The sequence below is a fragment of the Sapajus apella genome, unplaced genomic scaffold, assembly GCF_009761245.1.
Source record: "Sapajus apella isolate SASKATOON/1434 unplaced genomic scaffold, GSC_monkey_1.0 scaffold4, whole genome shotgun sequence".
Classification (NCBI taxonomy): Eukaryota; Metazoa; Chordata; class Mammalia; order Primates; family Cebidae; genus Sapajus; species Sapajus apella.
This window is the reverse complement of record NW_022436944.1, coordinates 51,626,293-51,640,869: the sequence shown is the minus strand read 5'-3', so window position 1 is coordinate 51,640,869 and position 14,577 is coordinate 51,626,293. Positions and strand designations below refer to the sequence as shown.

The window sequence follows — 14,577 nt, the reverse complement described above, 5'->3', positions numbered from 1 at the left end:
TAGGCCGGGCGCCGTGGCTCATGCCTGTAATCCTAGCACTTTGGGAGGCCGAGGTGGGCGGATCACAAGGTCAGGAGTTCGAGACCAGCCTGACCAACCTAGTGAAACCCGGTCTATACTACAAATACAAAAATTAGCTGGGCGTAGTGGTGTGCACCTATAATCCCAGCTACTCAGGAGGCTTCATATTTAGACTGCCTCATTCAAGGTAATTAGAAGAATTTGATACTAAAATCCAGGGTCTCAGGCTCAAATAATTCCATATATTGGGAAATCACAGTCCCATATATATATATTTTGCTGTGGGATTTCCCAAAGTGGGTCCCATGGAATGCTAGCCCCATGAAATGTACTGCCAAAAAGCGTGCTCTGGTTGGTAAGGTTGGGGAAGACTGTTTGCTGCTGTCTCCTTCTGGAGCTGCATAAAGAATGCAAGCATTTACGGACTCTGATAAATCACACAGTGGAGAAATTGAAACTTGGTAGAGATTTGTTCTGGCTCAGTTTCCCAAACTTAGCGATAGCATTCTTATTCACTAATACCTCTGAACACTTTTTGGGAAATGCTATTCTAGGGAATAACTGAGCTTGGGTTAGGACTGTCTTAAAAACAAAAGGAAGAGGCCGGGTGCAGCGGCTCATGCCTGTAATCCCAGCACTTTGGGAGGCCAAGGCAGGTGAACCACTTGAGTTCAGGAATTTGAGACCAGCCTGGCCAATATGGTGAAACCCCATCTCTACTAAAGATACAAAAATTAGCTGGGCATGGTGGCAGGTACCTGTAATCCCAGCTATTTGGGAGGCTGAGGCAGGAGAATCGCTTGAACCCAGGAGGCAGAGGTTGCAATGAGATGGGGTTGTGCCACTGCACTCCAGCCTGGGCAACAGAGCAAGACTCCATCTCAAAAATAAGTAACAAAAGGAATAAAGGAAGGATGTTGGTTGTAGTCTCTGCTTAGGTCTTAGTTCTCCGAGACTATGAGAATTCTCCTCGATTCTGGTGGGTTAAAGATATGACCGAATCTAGGCATAGAATTGCATATTGCACATTTGGGCGCTGAAAAAATGCTTCTTGTCAGTAACAATATTTTTATTTCAGAGAGTTTTATATATATAAATTGTGTTGTGTTCACCTTGGTTAGTCAGTTTTCTAAGTGTTTCTAAGTTAGCCTGTGGTCTGCAGTGATCTAAGGCAGCCTGAATTAATACATGCACAAAGAGGTTGAACAGTTTGATTTTGTTTTTCTCCTGTTTAGGTTTGTAAAATGAGTACTCGTGGCCATTTACACCTTCTGACTCCCTTTACAAAAGCCTACAGGGTCTCCAGGGGTGGTGTGAAGGTCCCCTCATCTACTTGGTATAAATCAAAAGCACAGAGTCAAATATATATCAACCCCAAATAGCATTTTAGAAATTCTGGTTAGGTTGTATTATGCACCAGTTCTTATGCTATTGTATATGTGGGTGTATGGGTCTATGTATGCATATGTGTGCAAACACGAAGAAGATATCTAAGCTTGCTAATGCCTTAACAATACAACTAGGCTGGACTCAAGGTTATTCAGGTAATAATGCTACTCTTGCTGACCTTCAGAAGTAGTTTCCTGAGCAGCAGAGAAGGAAACGGAGTACCCGGGCCATGGGAGGGGATCCTGTTGCATCCATCATGCTGGTGAGCTCCAACATCACGCCTGCCGTGGCAGGAAAAGGCTCAGAGCTGCTGGGTGGTGTATCTTCTGAGGTCCCTTTCAGTGCTAAAATTCTGTCACTCTATGACAAACTCATTGAGCATTTCCATTGTAGTGAGGCTGTGTTGTGCTCTAACTGAAACCAGCATCAAAGAAGAGACATGCCCAAAACACTTCAAGGCTTCAAGAGAAAATGTTGATGATGAAGTTGATTTTCGGCCTTATGAGAGGGCCAGAGGTTCTTGGGTGCCTTAACTTACCATTTTGTTCCAAGAGTTTAGAAAACACTGCTTGTTTCTGCCATTTGGAACTCCTCAATAACCAGTTCTTTTTCAGCTTTTCTAATGTCCACTGTCGACCCCATGACTATTAATATTTTGCCTTTTTTTTTTTTTGAGATGGAGTCTTGCTCGGTCACCAGCCTGGAGTGCAGTGGCACGATCTCAGCTCACTGCAACCTCCACCTCCCACGTTCAAGTGATTCTCCTGCCTCAGCCTCCCCATTGGCTGGGACGACAGGCATGCGCCACCATGCCTAGCTAATTTTTGTAGTTTTAGTAGAGACGCAGTTTCACCATGTTGGCCAGGTTGGTCTCAATCTCTTGACCTTGTGACCCGCCAGCCTTGGTTTCCCAAAGTGTTGGGATTACAAGTGTGAGCCACCGCACCCAGCCTTGCCTTAATTTTTTTTTTTTTTAAAGTACAAAAACTAGCTGGGCGTGGTGGCGTGCGCCTGTAGTCCCAGCTACTTGGGAGGCTGAGGCAGGAGAAATGCTTGAACCCGGGAGGCAGAGGTTGCAGTGAGCCGAAATCACGCCACTGTACTCCAGGTTGGCAATGGAGTCTTTTTTTTTGCGACAGTCTTGCTCTGTTGCCAGGCTGGAGCACAGTGGCGCAGTCTCAGCTCACTGCAACCTCTGCCTCCAGGGTTCAAGCAATTCTTCTGCCTCAGCCTCCCAAGTAGCTATTACTATAGGCGCGTGCCAAACACCCGGCTAATTTTTTTTTTTATTTTTAGTAGAGACGGGGTTTCACCATATTGGCCAAGATGGTCTTGATCTCTTGACCTTGTGATCTGCCCGCCTCGGCCTCCCAAAGTGCTGGAATTACAGGCGTGAGCCACCACGCCCAGCCAGCGATGGAGTCTTAAAAAAAACACACAAAAAAAACATTGCTTAATTGTGGTAAAATATACATAATAAATTTACCATTTTACTTATTTTTAAGTATACTGTCCTGTGGCATTAAGTACATTCACACTGTTTTGCAACCATCAAAATTACGATTGTTAGTCAATGTTTGTCTGCATGGAGGATGAGGGGAAGTTTCCTGTAGGGGACTGACCGGCCAGCACCTGCCTGTACTAGTAAGTTGAGACTTATTTGAAACCCAAGTCGACCTCTTTCATAATATAACGAGGCGGTATGGAAGGAGAATGACTAACTTTTGCGTATTCCCTGCTTGAGGCCAATTTCCTTTGAAAAGAAAGTTGTAGTGTGAGCGTGTCCAACCTTCAGCTTGTGGGCTGCCTGTGACCCAGGACAGCTTTGAAAGCAGCCCAAAACAAATTGGTAACCTTTTCTTAAAACATGAGTTTTTCTGCGATTTTTTTTTTAAAGCTCATCAGCTGTTGTTAGTGTTAGTGTATTTTATGTGTGCCCCAAGACAATTCTTCTTCCAATGTGGTCCAGGGAAGTCAGAAGATTGGACACCCCTGTTGTAGTGGGAATTTTTTTTTTTTTTTTGAGACGGAGTTTCACTCATGTTACCCAGGCTGGAGTGCAATGGCGCGATCTCGGCTCACCGCAGCCTCCGCCTCCCGGGTTCAGGCAATTCTTCTGCCTCAGTCTCCTGAGTAGCTGGGATTACAGGCACGCACCACCATGCCCAGCTAATTTTTTGTATTTTTAGTAGAGAGGGGTTTCTCCAGGTTGGTCAGGCTGGTCTCGAACTTCCAGCCTCAGGTGATCCAACCGCCTTGGCCTCCCAAAGTGATGGGATTACAGGCGTGAGCCACTGTGCCTGGGCTATAGTGGGAATGTTGAAGGTATTACCAATCCTAGTGGTGTTCTGCCATTCCCCTGAGGGTATCCGGAGATTTCTGGGAAAGGGACAAAATGCTCAGAACCCCCAGTGGCCACTTCCTCTTCCACTCCTCCACCCGCATGAGAGTAGCTTCCAGATTATCCAGCCCACTGCTTTTCTTTATAAAGTTTTATTGGGACACAGTCACACCCGTTTGTTCACTCTTGTATGTGGCTACTTTTTTGCAGTATCAGCAGAGTTGAGTAGTTGGAACAGAGACTGCAATGGCTTATTGAAGCTAAAATATTGACTTTCTCGCCTTTTCTAGAAAAAGATTGTCAACTCTGTAGGCCCTGAGTACCCCTCTCCTGGTGCCTTCTTTCAAACAGGGTCTGAAGCAGATAGACTTGCCCGAGTACTGTGTGGATGTTGTATTTAATATGGAACCCCGCCCTGGTGTCCCGAAAGGCTGGGCCATGGAGATGTAGAGAATCAAAGCTAACAGCCCAGGTGTGGTAGAAAACAATCTTCTTTTATTCTAGACCCTGCTTGAGAAGAGAGCTTGCCGGGTTACATAATGTTTGAATAAAGGAAGTAGGGGTCCTTTAGTGGTTAATTTAAGTATACTATTAATATTTGTGAGGTTGGGAGACTTATGGATTTGGTTAAAGGAAGTGGCTGCCATTGGTTAAATTTTACAGAAGCTTGAGAGTATTTCAGTATTGCCTTTGATTTGTCATACAATCTGTTTGCCAAGAAGTCCAACTGAGGAGAATCTCTGGCTTCCCAGACTCTGAATTCTTTTTTTTTTTTTTGCGTTAGAGTCTCACTCTGTCGCCCCGACTGGAGTGCAGTGGCATGATCTTGGCTCACTGCAACCTCCACTTCCCAGGTTTAAGCGATTCTTCCACCTCAGCCTCCTGAGTAGCTGTGACTATAGGCGCCCGCAACCATGCCTGGCTAATTTTTGTATTTTCGTGGAGATCGGGTTTTGCCATGTTGGCCAGGCTGGTCTTGAACTCCTGACCTCAGGTGATCTGCCTGCCTCAGTCTCTCGAAGTGCTGGAATTACAGGGATGAGCCACTGTGCCTGGCCCCCTGATTCTGAATTCTGCCACTAAGTTTGTCCCTTACTGAACCCTGTGTCCCTTCTGTTTAAAGGCCAGGAGACGGCTGGGCGCAGTGGCGCACGCCTGTAATCCCAGCACTTCGGGAAGCTGAGGCGGGTGGATCACGAGGTCAAGGGATTTGAGACCATCCTGGCCAAAATGGTGAAATCTCATCTCTACTAAAAATACAAAATTAGCTGAGTGAGGTGGTATGTGCTTGTAGTCCCTGCTACTTGGGAGGCTGAGGCAAGAGAATTACTTGAACCTGGGAGGCAGAGGCTACAGTGAGCCGAGATCATGCCACTGCACTCCAGCCTGGCAACAGAGCAAGACTCTGTCTCAAAAAAAAAAAAAAAAAAAAAAAAAAAAAAAAAGGACAAGGATGCAAAATAGTTGTCTTCCATAGCACCAGGGCAGCCAGCCTGTTGGTGCTTGGATTTAGGCATTTTAATGTCTTTAACTTCTTAAATATGTATGTGTTTAAAAAACATTTTTAAAGGGTGTTAGGGGGTTAGTTTCAAAGCCGCTATTCAGAGTGGGGGCCGTTCTAGTAGACTGATGCGGGTTCCTAAAGGCAATGTCGCTTGTGTTTCCCATGGGAGGCGAAGAATGGCCCTGGAAAGAAAAGCTAATGTGGCCACTGAGGGTCTATCCGTCACAGTGCACTCGTTTGATCTGAGATGGAGGGAAGTGAAATCACTGGGGTGTCAAAGTGGCTGTACTGAATTGGTGAGTTACTGTGGAAATGTTCATTTGCAGTTTTTTTGCTAATGAAATCATTTGCTGAGAGATGGCAATTGAGTGAGAAGTTTCCCCCTCTCCCCCTTTCCTTTTTTTTTTTTTTAAAAACCTTGAGCTGCACCAGTAATAGCTTTCATTAGCCACAAGAGTCATAGAATTAATGGAATCTTTCATTTTCCAATGCCAGCTCCCTTTCACAAAACTAGTCTCCAGGTGCCTTAAGAGACAGTCTCAGAGAACAAAATGCAGACCAGAAACCAAATCATGTTGGTATTCTGGTTGAATGCTAATTATATTTTGGTGGGGATCATTATTTAGAAACTATAGGTCTGGGTGAGAAAATGACCGATGGCCTTAACAGTTCCAGTATAGAAGAGTGTTACAGAAATACAGCTGTGGGAGATCACTGGAGGGCCACGCCAGCCATCTGAAAAGGTGATGCCAGCTCTCAAGTTACTTCCTTTCCTCTTTAACCTCTAGGTAGTTTCCCCGTAGCTCAGTCTATAGAATGTAAAAAGACTTAACACAGTCATTAAGAATTCTGACGAATGCTGGCTATGTCTTAACATTTTATTCTAAGACACTTCTTAGGTAAGTGATACTTCTCCCCAGTGACCTAAAGTTAATGTCTTCAGAAGGCCCTTGACCTGGCTCGGCTTCCTGCAGAAATGATTTCAAGGTTTCCAGTTGGTTACTAATCACTAGTTAAGTGAAAGCCTAATAAAACAATGCTATTTGCAGTTCCCCAGACGAGCAGCTCATCTCCTCTTTCCATCTCATTGCCTGCAAGTGCTGCCATCATCTCTAGGAGATCAATATCTCCAGGTACTTAAAAACCATCCTGGCCTATGGAAATGGAGTGCTGTATCGGGAAATCGATCGACACAACCCAGGGAATCGCAGAATGTTTAAAGACAAGCAAACATCCTGAAGTAATAGGAAACCAAAGTCAATGACGTTTTTTCCTGTCTGGTAGTTTCCTTAACCTCATCCTCACTGGTGAACTACATCCGACCCAATTAGGCCATTTATGTGGCAAAAAACACCTGGCACCATCGTTCTGCGCTGGCCTTCTTGGCTCTAGATCAGCTGGTAGAGGAACAAGTCATCAGGCCGCAGGTGCAAGAGAAGGGAGGTGGCTCTTCTAGTTGTGATGGAAAAGATCAAAAGGTAAAGTTTTCCACATGACCCATCTGCACAGCTTCTGTGTTGATGTAAATCTCTGCCTGGACAATTACGCTAAGCTCTTAGCAGATCACCCTCCCCCCACCCGCCCGAGCCTCCTTCCAAACGGACCCGCCCGTGTTGCGTCTTTGCTTAGAGTCTTTCTGGGATCTCCCTTTCTATCTGGAGCCAAACCCGCAGTCCCTGTCACGCCTGCAAGGTTCTGTGTGAGCTGGCTCTGGTTCCCTTGCAAAGGCCATCTCGTGTCACTTCCCCCTCTCTCACACTACGTGTGCTACGGTGGCTGTTTTCCAGCACGCCAAGCCTGCTCCTGAGTCTGTATTCATTGCCTGGAACAAAGTTATTTTTACCGTCAGCATGCCTTACCCTCCTCCTTCCATTCTTTGCTCAGAGTCACCTTACAGACAGGCCTTCTCTGACCCAGTGAAGTTAGAACGGCTTCTCTACCACAGCCTTTTCCCAGCTCCCAACACTGTAGCCTGTTCTATTTTTTTTTTCTGAGTCACTTATGGACCCTTACCATGTTTGTGTATATGTTTTTATTTTTTGAGATGGAGCCTCGCGCTGTCGCCCAGGCTGGAGTACAGTGGCGTAATCTCGGCTCACTGCAACCTCTGCCTCCTGGGTTCAAGCAATTCTCCTACCTCAGCCTCTCAGGTAGCTGGGACTACAGGTGTGTGCCACCATGTCTGGCTAATTTTGTTTATTTTAGTAGAGACGGGGTTTCACCATGTTAGACAGATGGTCTTGATCTCTTGACCTTGTGATCCACCCACCTCAGCCTTCCAAAGTGCTGGGATTACAGGTATGAGCCATGGTGCCCGGCCATGTGTATGTTTATAATTTCTCTCCCTCCACTAGAACATCAGCTCCACGAGGGCAGGAATGCTTGCTTATCTGTTTCACTCATTGTTCTATTTCCAACATCTAGAGGAGTCTCTGGCAGTAAATATCAACAAGTATCGAATAGGGAACCTCATAATTTAATTAAATAAAGTATAGACTGAAAATTCAAGTATCTGGTCCGGGCCCTGGTCCTTATATGAACTATCTGTGAGACAATGGAGGGTTCATGTAAATTTTTTTTTTTTTTTGAGACAGAGTCTTACTCTGTTGCCCAGGCTGGAGTGCAGTGGTATGATCTCGACTCACTGCAACCTCTGCCTCCCAGGTTCAAGTGATTCTTCTGCCTCAGCCTGCTGAGTAGCTGAGATCAGAGGTGCCTGCCACCATGCCTGGCTAATTTTTGTATTTTTAGTATTGACAGGGTTTCACCATGTTGGCTAGGCTGGTCTCTAACTCCTGACCCTGTGATCTGCCCGTCTCGGCCTCCCAAAGTGCTGGAATTACAGGTGTGAGCCACTGCCCCAAGCCTAGAGGTCACTTAAATTTACCAGTCTTTTCTTTTTCTTTTTTTTGAGACAGAGTCTCGCTCTGTCACCAGGTGCTAGGCTGGAGTGCAGTGGCACAGTCTTGGTTCGCTGCAACCTCCACCTCCTGGGTTCAAGCAATTCTCCTGCCTTAGCCTCCCAAGTAGCTTGGACTACAGGCACGCACCACCACGCCCAGCCAATTTTTTTGTATTTTTATTAGAGACAGGGTTTCACCATGTTGGCCAGGATGGTCTCAATCTCTTGACCTCGTGATCCGCCCACCTTGGCCTCCCAAAGTGCTGGGATTACAGGCGTGAGCCACTGCGCGGCCCACCAGTCTTACTTTTCATATTGGTAAAATGCAATAAAGATGACCTTCTCTATTTTTAAGATGACAAAATGAGATATCAGATGAGTATGCTAGAAGCTCTGTGTGTTGGTCCGACCTAGAGTTCTTTTTTGGTCTGATACCATGGGGCTTTGCGTATAGAAGGTCCTCAAAAGCTATCAGCTTGCTATTGCTTTTACCCCCTGGTCACAGACCTTGTGTCAGTGTATTTGTGCATCATTGCATCTGGGGCATGACCTATGACCTAATGGAGACCTTACAATAAATTATGACATCAATAGTTCAGAGGCAGACTGTGTAATTTCACTGCTCCCAAAGTCTGGAGACATGGTCAGCTTTCTAGATCCATAAAAGTTCTCTTCACATAAAACCTTCTACAGGAGTGTGTGTCACAGGCAGGCTGTCTTCAGTGACTTCGGGGACAGTTTTTCAAAATCAAGTTTTACTTCAGTGAGTTTTCTGTTAGCCATGGATGATCCAAAAACATAGTTGTTACCATGAGGTACAACCTCTTTTATCCCTGAGACTTGAATCCAATCTGCCAGTGGTCCACCATGCTTGTCAGATTCAGTTCTCACCTTTTCTTCCTGCTCAGAGGAGAGGAGCAGCCAGAGGGGGAAAGAGGATTAGAGGGTCAGGATGGCCTCCAGATGAATTCATCAAGTCCTGATTGATTGGGAATTGGTCGTTTTGCTAGCTGTGTATATTCATAAAGTACCCGAAATGTCCCTGGTGATGGAGAGTAGTTTTGGCTTTAGAGAGCTCTATGTGCTGGTGGGGATGGTGGGAATGAAGGGTTACATTTCTATTTAATGATCTTTCGCCCTGGACCTGTTAGGGCAAACTTCCTCCTCAGGCACCGCACGATGCCAAGCCCAGAGCTGTGTTTAATGGAGTGACGTACTGTCTAAGGAGTTTCTAGCTTAATTGGCAGGGATAATCATACTGTTATTGGTAATAATAGTAGGGGCCAAACAATTCCCAACCCCCCCCACCCTGTTTTTTTTTGGCTCTAGTCTGCTTGTGGGAGAGTTGAAGTGGGTCATATATATTTTATGAGAAATAATTTAAGAGGTAGTTTTGGGGCGGGTATGAGATAATGTGAAGAACAGAGTGAAAAGGGGTTGGCTTTTTGTTTCCCTTTTTGTGACATAGATGGCTTTGTGTGTTCTTGCTTGGCAAAGGGAAATGGCAGCAGAGCCAGCTGGAGTGATGGACACTGACCGTGGTGGTGTTTGTGGAATCAAAAAACACACTCGCCACACTCATGTTCCTTCCACAGGCGAGCAGATTAAAAAGGATGAATGTGGCGACTTGTTCAAAATTCAGGCTGGATCTGAATATGTGTTTGTTCATCTGTGGAAAACACACATTTTTTCCACCTTCTTTTTTTTTTTTTTTTTGAGACGGAGTTTCGCTCTTGTTACCCAGGCTGGAGTGCAATGGCGCGATCTCGGCTCACCGCAACCTCCGCCTCCTGGGTTCAGGCAATTCTCCTGCCTCAGCCTCCTGAGTAGCTGGGATTACAGGCACGCACCACCATACCCAGCTAATTTTTTGTATTTTTAGTAGAGACGGGGTTTCACCATGTTGACCAGGATGGTCTCGATCTCTTGACCTCGTGATCCACCCGCATCGGCCTCCCAAAGTGCTGGGATTACAGGCTTGAGCCACCGTGCCCGGCCTTTTTTCCACCTTCTTTGAGATGATGGGAATAGTCAGAATAATTAATCAAGTGATAGGTTTTTTTGTCAGGGAATATTTTACTGTCATGCTAAGGAGTCTTAGATATTTTTTTTCTAGAGTGTTATGATGGATATTTCAGGCCAGATTTGGAGAATATCAGTCAATGCTTGGAATTCAGTGATGTTTATTAATCTCTGTCCTCATCTCTCACTAGGCCTTAATCTAGTCTACTGTGATGAGAATTCACGAGGTTCTGGCCAGATGCTCATGCCTGTAATCCCAGCACTTTGGGAGGCTGAGGCGAGTGGATCACTTGAGGTCAGGAGTTCGAGACCAGCCTGGCCAACATGGTGAAACCCTGTCTCTACTAAAAATACAAAAATTAGCTGGACATGGGGTGCATGCCTGTGATCCCAGCTACTTGAGAGGCTGAGGCACAGGAATCTCTTGAACCCAGGAGACAGCGGTTGCAGTGAGCCAAGATTGTGCCATTGCACTCCAGCCTGGGCAACAGAGCAAGACTTCATCTCAAAAAAAAAAAAAAAAAAAAAAAAAATCACCAGGTTCCTTGACATAGAGCTCTTGGAATGCCACATGCTCTTTGACATATTGACAAGTTTGGTATCATTGTGTGACTTGTGGAATAGAAAATCACAAGTCACATGTATGTATGCAGAATGTGATCACAAACTCATGCCCCTGAAAAATTAAGCTGTCTATGTAGGCGAGACAGTGATTTTATTCAGAGTAATTGGTATTTCCTTCATTTATGTTATTAACATTTGATAGACATATTATACTTGCTATGTGCCAGATACTATTGTAAGCATTTTACAAATGCTTATTTCACCCTCACTGAAGTCCTAGGAGGTAGATACTTCTATTACTCGGTTCCTTTGTTAAGGAATTATTAATTAAGCTCTTGTTTTATATTCTGGTGGCAGCCTACAGGCAGATGCTTGTGGCTGACTCCAGTTTAACAAAAAGTCTTTGGAGAAAACCTCAGCTGTGTCTCATAATGGATGCCCTCTGCTTCCAGAAAGTTGGGAAAATTCCACCTTGATTTGAACTCGCTGGCAGAACACCCGCTATTTCCGTAGGCACAGATTTTGACAGGTTCAGACCCAGATGGGAAATGCTTCTGAGTCAGGTTGCCTTTGAGTCTGTGGAGAGTCAGAGTTTGTGGCAATTTCAGCCCACTCTGTCCTCTGTTTGGGATTATGTGTTCCCGGAGAGTAAAGCATGTGGCCACAGAGTCACCCCAGGAGCATCTGAGTGACCCTGGGCGTTGTGTTTTTGCTCTGTGTATGTTGTGGTCACGGTGGGTCATGTTGTATAGAGGCTTGGGAGTGTGTGTTGGCGGAACAGTTGAGATTTTAATCTTGTTTTTGGTGGCTTTTTTGGTACGCCCAACCCTTTCAGGTTAATGAAATGCCAGGTGGAGCATTTCATTAAGTGGATTGCGTGTTTTCCAGGAGCCCTTTGTGGCAGCCTAGTCTGGTTCCCCAAATATCATTTTGGCTTCTTGGTGCATCAGTGCCTGGGACGAATTGCCCCGCTTGCTACAGTCTCTTCTCCCCAGCCCCAGCCCCTGCCCAGGGCTCTGGTTTCCTGGCAGCTTGGGAGGTGTGGGATCCCGTGCTTGGGAAAGGTAATCAAGCAATAAAACTCAGCCTGGGTGTGAGAGGTGGATGAAAGTGGGCCAGGAAGAAGCAGGGGAGAGGAATGGAGCCAGCTGCCTGGAGTGGCCGGAAGAGGCGGAATGCAGGCTCCATCCTGGCGCGGACCGATCAGCTCTTGTGAGAACGTTTTGGGCAGTAGTATTATAGTTTGGATTTTCCCTTTGATCTCCTCTCCTTCCCCTCTCCTAGGTTTTGTCTGCCCACAGAATCCTTTGAGGAGATGATTCCTGGAAATCTGGGTTCACTGAATTTAGTAGACACCCACCTTTGACTTCCTGTGTGAATATCTGGCAAGGCCTGACCAGTGTTTCCCCCCCCGCCCCCCCCGTCCCCCCAGCCCTCTACACCCTGCTCTAACAAAAAGCTTCAAAGTTGAGGCCCTTTGCTCTGAGTTGGAAGATTTCTTGTACTCTTATTTTTCAGAAAAAAGTAGAATAACGCAGTAGTTAGGAGTACAGCTCTGGGGACAGGTTACTTCTATTGCCTCTGCTGCTGATTGGCTGTGTGACTCTGATCAGAGATCTCTGTGCCTCAGTTTCCTCATCTTTAAAAAGGGCTAACAGCTGGGCATGGTGACTCATGCCTGTAATCCCAGCACTTTGGGAGGCTGGAGTTTGAGAGCAGCCTGGGTAACAGAGTGAAACACTGTCTCTAAAAAAAATATATTTTTTTTTGAGATGGAGTCTTGCTCTGTAGCCCAGGCTGGAGTGCAGTGGTGCCATCTCAGCTCCCTGCAACCTGCGCCACCCGGGTCCTGGTTTAAGCAGTTCTCCTACCTCAGCCTCCCAAGTAGCTGGGATTACAGGCACCAGCCACCATGCCCAGCTAATTTTTGTGTTTTTTAGTAGAGATGGGGTTTCACTATGTTGGCCAGTCTGGTCTTGAACTCCTGACCTCATGATCCTCCCGCCTTGGCCTCCCAAAGTGCTGGGATTACAGGCATGAGCCACCGCACCCGGACAAAAGATTTTTAAAGACGAGCTGGGTGGTGTGGTGTGCTGGGGAGTGTGAGGTGGGAGCGTTGCTTGAGCCTGTGGGGTCAAGGCTGCAGTGAGCCATGGATGTGCCACTGCGCTCCGATCTGGGCAACTTAGTGAGACCCTGTCTAAAAACAATTAGAAAACCAAAAAGTAAAACGAAAAAAGGGGTGATAGTAATACCTCCATCATAAGGTTAGGGAAATATTGGCAATTGTTAGTTTCTCTGCCCTCCCTATAAAGGGTCTCTATAAAGGGTCCTCGAGATGAAGGCATGAATTTTTGTTATTTTTTCCCACTGCTGTATTCTTGGCACCTAGAATAGAGCTTGGTACTTAGTAAGTACTTAGTATATCTGTTGAATGAATACACGTAGGAAAGACTGTGCAAATGCTATTTGCTGTGGCCTCTTGTTTATCCTGTGTCTTTTGGACTGCAGGGACGAAGCAGGAAGGAAGGGCATGGAGCCGGCTGTGTCAGAACAGTGCAAGAACGGAGAATCCTCCGTCTTTCTCCGTGCTCTCAGCTTTCTGTAGTGTTGAGCTGGCTCTTCTTCCTCACTGCTCTCTTTGGAATCAGAGACTCCATTGAAGGGTGAGCAGGGTGCCGGCTGCTGACTTCGGGGCTGCATTAAGACTGGCAAGAAGAAGCCTCTTAGCACTGTCCATGTGCCAGTCCCGTCTTTAAGGTGCTATTTGTGCATTACCTGGTTGAAGCCTTAGCACAGCTCTGCGAAGTCAGGTCTTCTTAGCTCCGTTTTATAGACAGCAAACAGAGGCACTGAGAGGTTAAGTGACTTGTTCGAAGTCACGCAGTATTATAAATACTAAATGTCCTTTTTTGTTTGTTTGGTGTTTTTGTTTTTTAGAGACAGAGCCTCACTTGTTGCCCAGGCTGGAGTGCAGTGGCACGATCTCGGCTCACTACAACCTCTGCCTCCTGGGTTCAAGTGGTTCTTCTGTCACAGCATCGTGATTAGCTGGGAAAGGTGCGCTCCACCATGCCTAGCTAGCTTTTTATATTTTTAGTAGAGACAGGGTTTTGCCATGTTGCCCAGAATGTCTCGAACTCCTGAGCTCAGGCAGTCCACCCACCTCGGTCTCACAAAGTGCTGGGATTACAGGTGTGATCGGCCTAAATCACAGAGAACCAGGGACCCTTCACTCCTTGTCTGTCCTCTCCTTCCTTCGAGGCCTGGCCCTGGGCTTTGCTGACTCTGCCTCCTGTGGCCTGTGGAAAGGGGCTGAGTGGGGAAGAGGCATAGGCAGGCGCTGGCTGGCCCACCATAGTTCTTCCCAAAGCCAGGCACTGCCTTGATTTCAGAGCCGCCCTTCCAGCTGGTGCTTCTGCATATCTGCCCATGACAGTGATGTGGATGGCCCAGCTACAGGAGCCTCCTTGAATCTGCCTCTGCTCTGTGGCCCCTAATGTCCAGTCACCCTGGACTGCCCCTGCCATCAGGAACCACTTCTGCTCTGCACAGCCCTCCCTGCTCTTCAGCTCCCGTTCTCTTGTGTGGCATCTCCACAACTGGATTCCAAGGAGGGAGCTGGGGATGTGCACTTTCCCCAACTTGTCCAGAGCTGGAAGCAGTGATCCAAAGTTCACAGGTGTGTCAAGAAACCCTACCATCCTTTGTAGAAAATAAAAGTCATTTTTTATTTGAGTAGATTCTCTGGAATGTGGATCTCAGCACCTGGAACTTTTGGTTCCCTAAGAGTTGTAATCTTACCCAGTCTTTTGGGGAGTCATTATTGTTTTT

At 46.4% G+C, this 14,577-nt stretch overlaps 1 protein-coding gene across 3 annotated transcripts in view; it reads left to right on the top strand.

Moving 5' to 3' along the window:
- OSBPL10 (oxysterol binding protein like 10) overlaps nucleotides 1-14,577 on the top strand; it is a 336,422-nt gene that overhangs the window by 78,154 nt on the left and 243,691 nt on the right. The gene's annotated exons all lie outside the window — the stretch shown is intronic.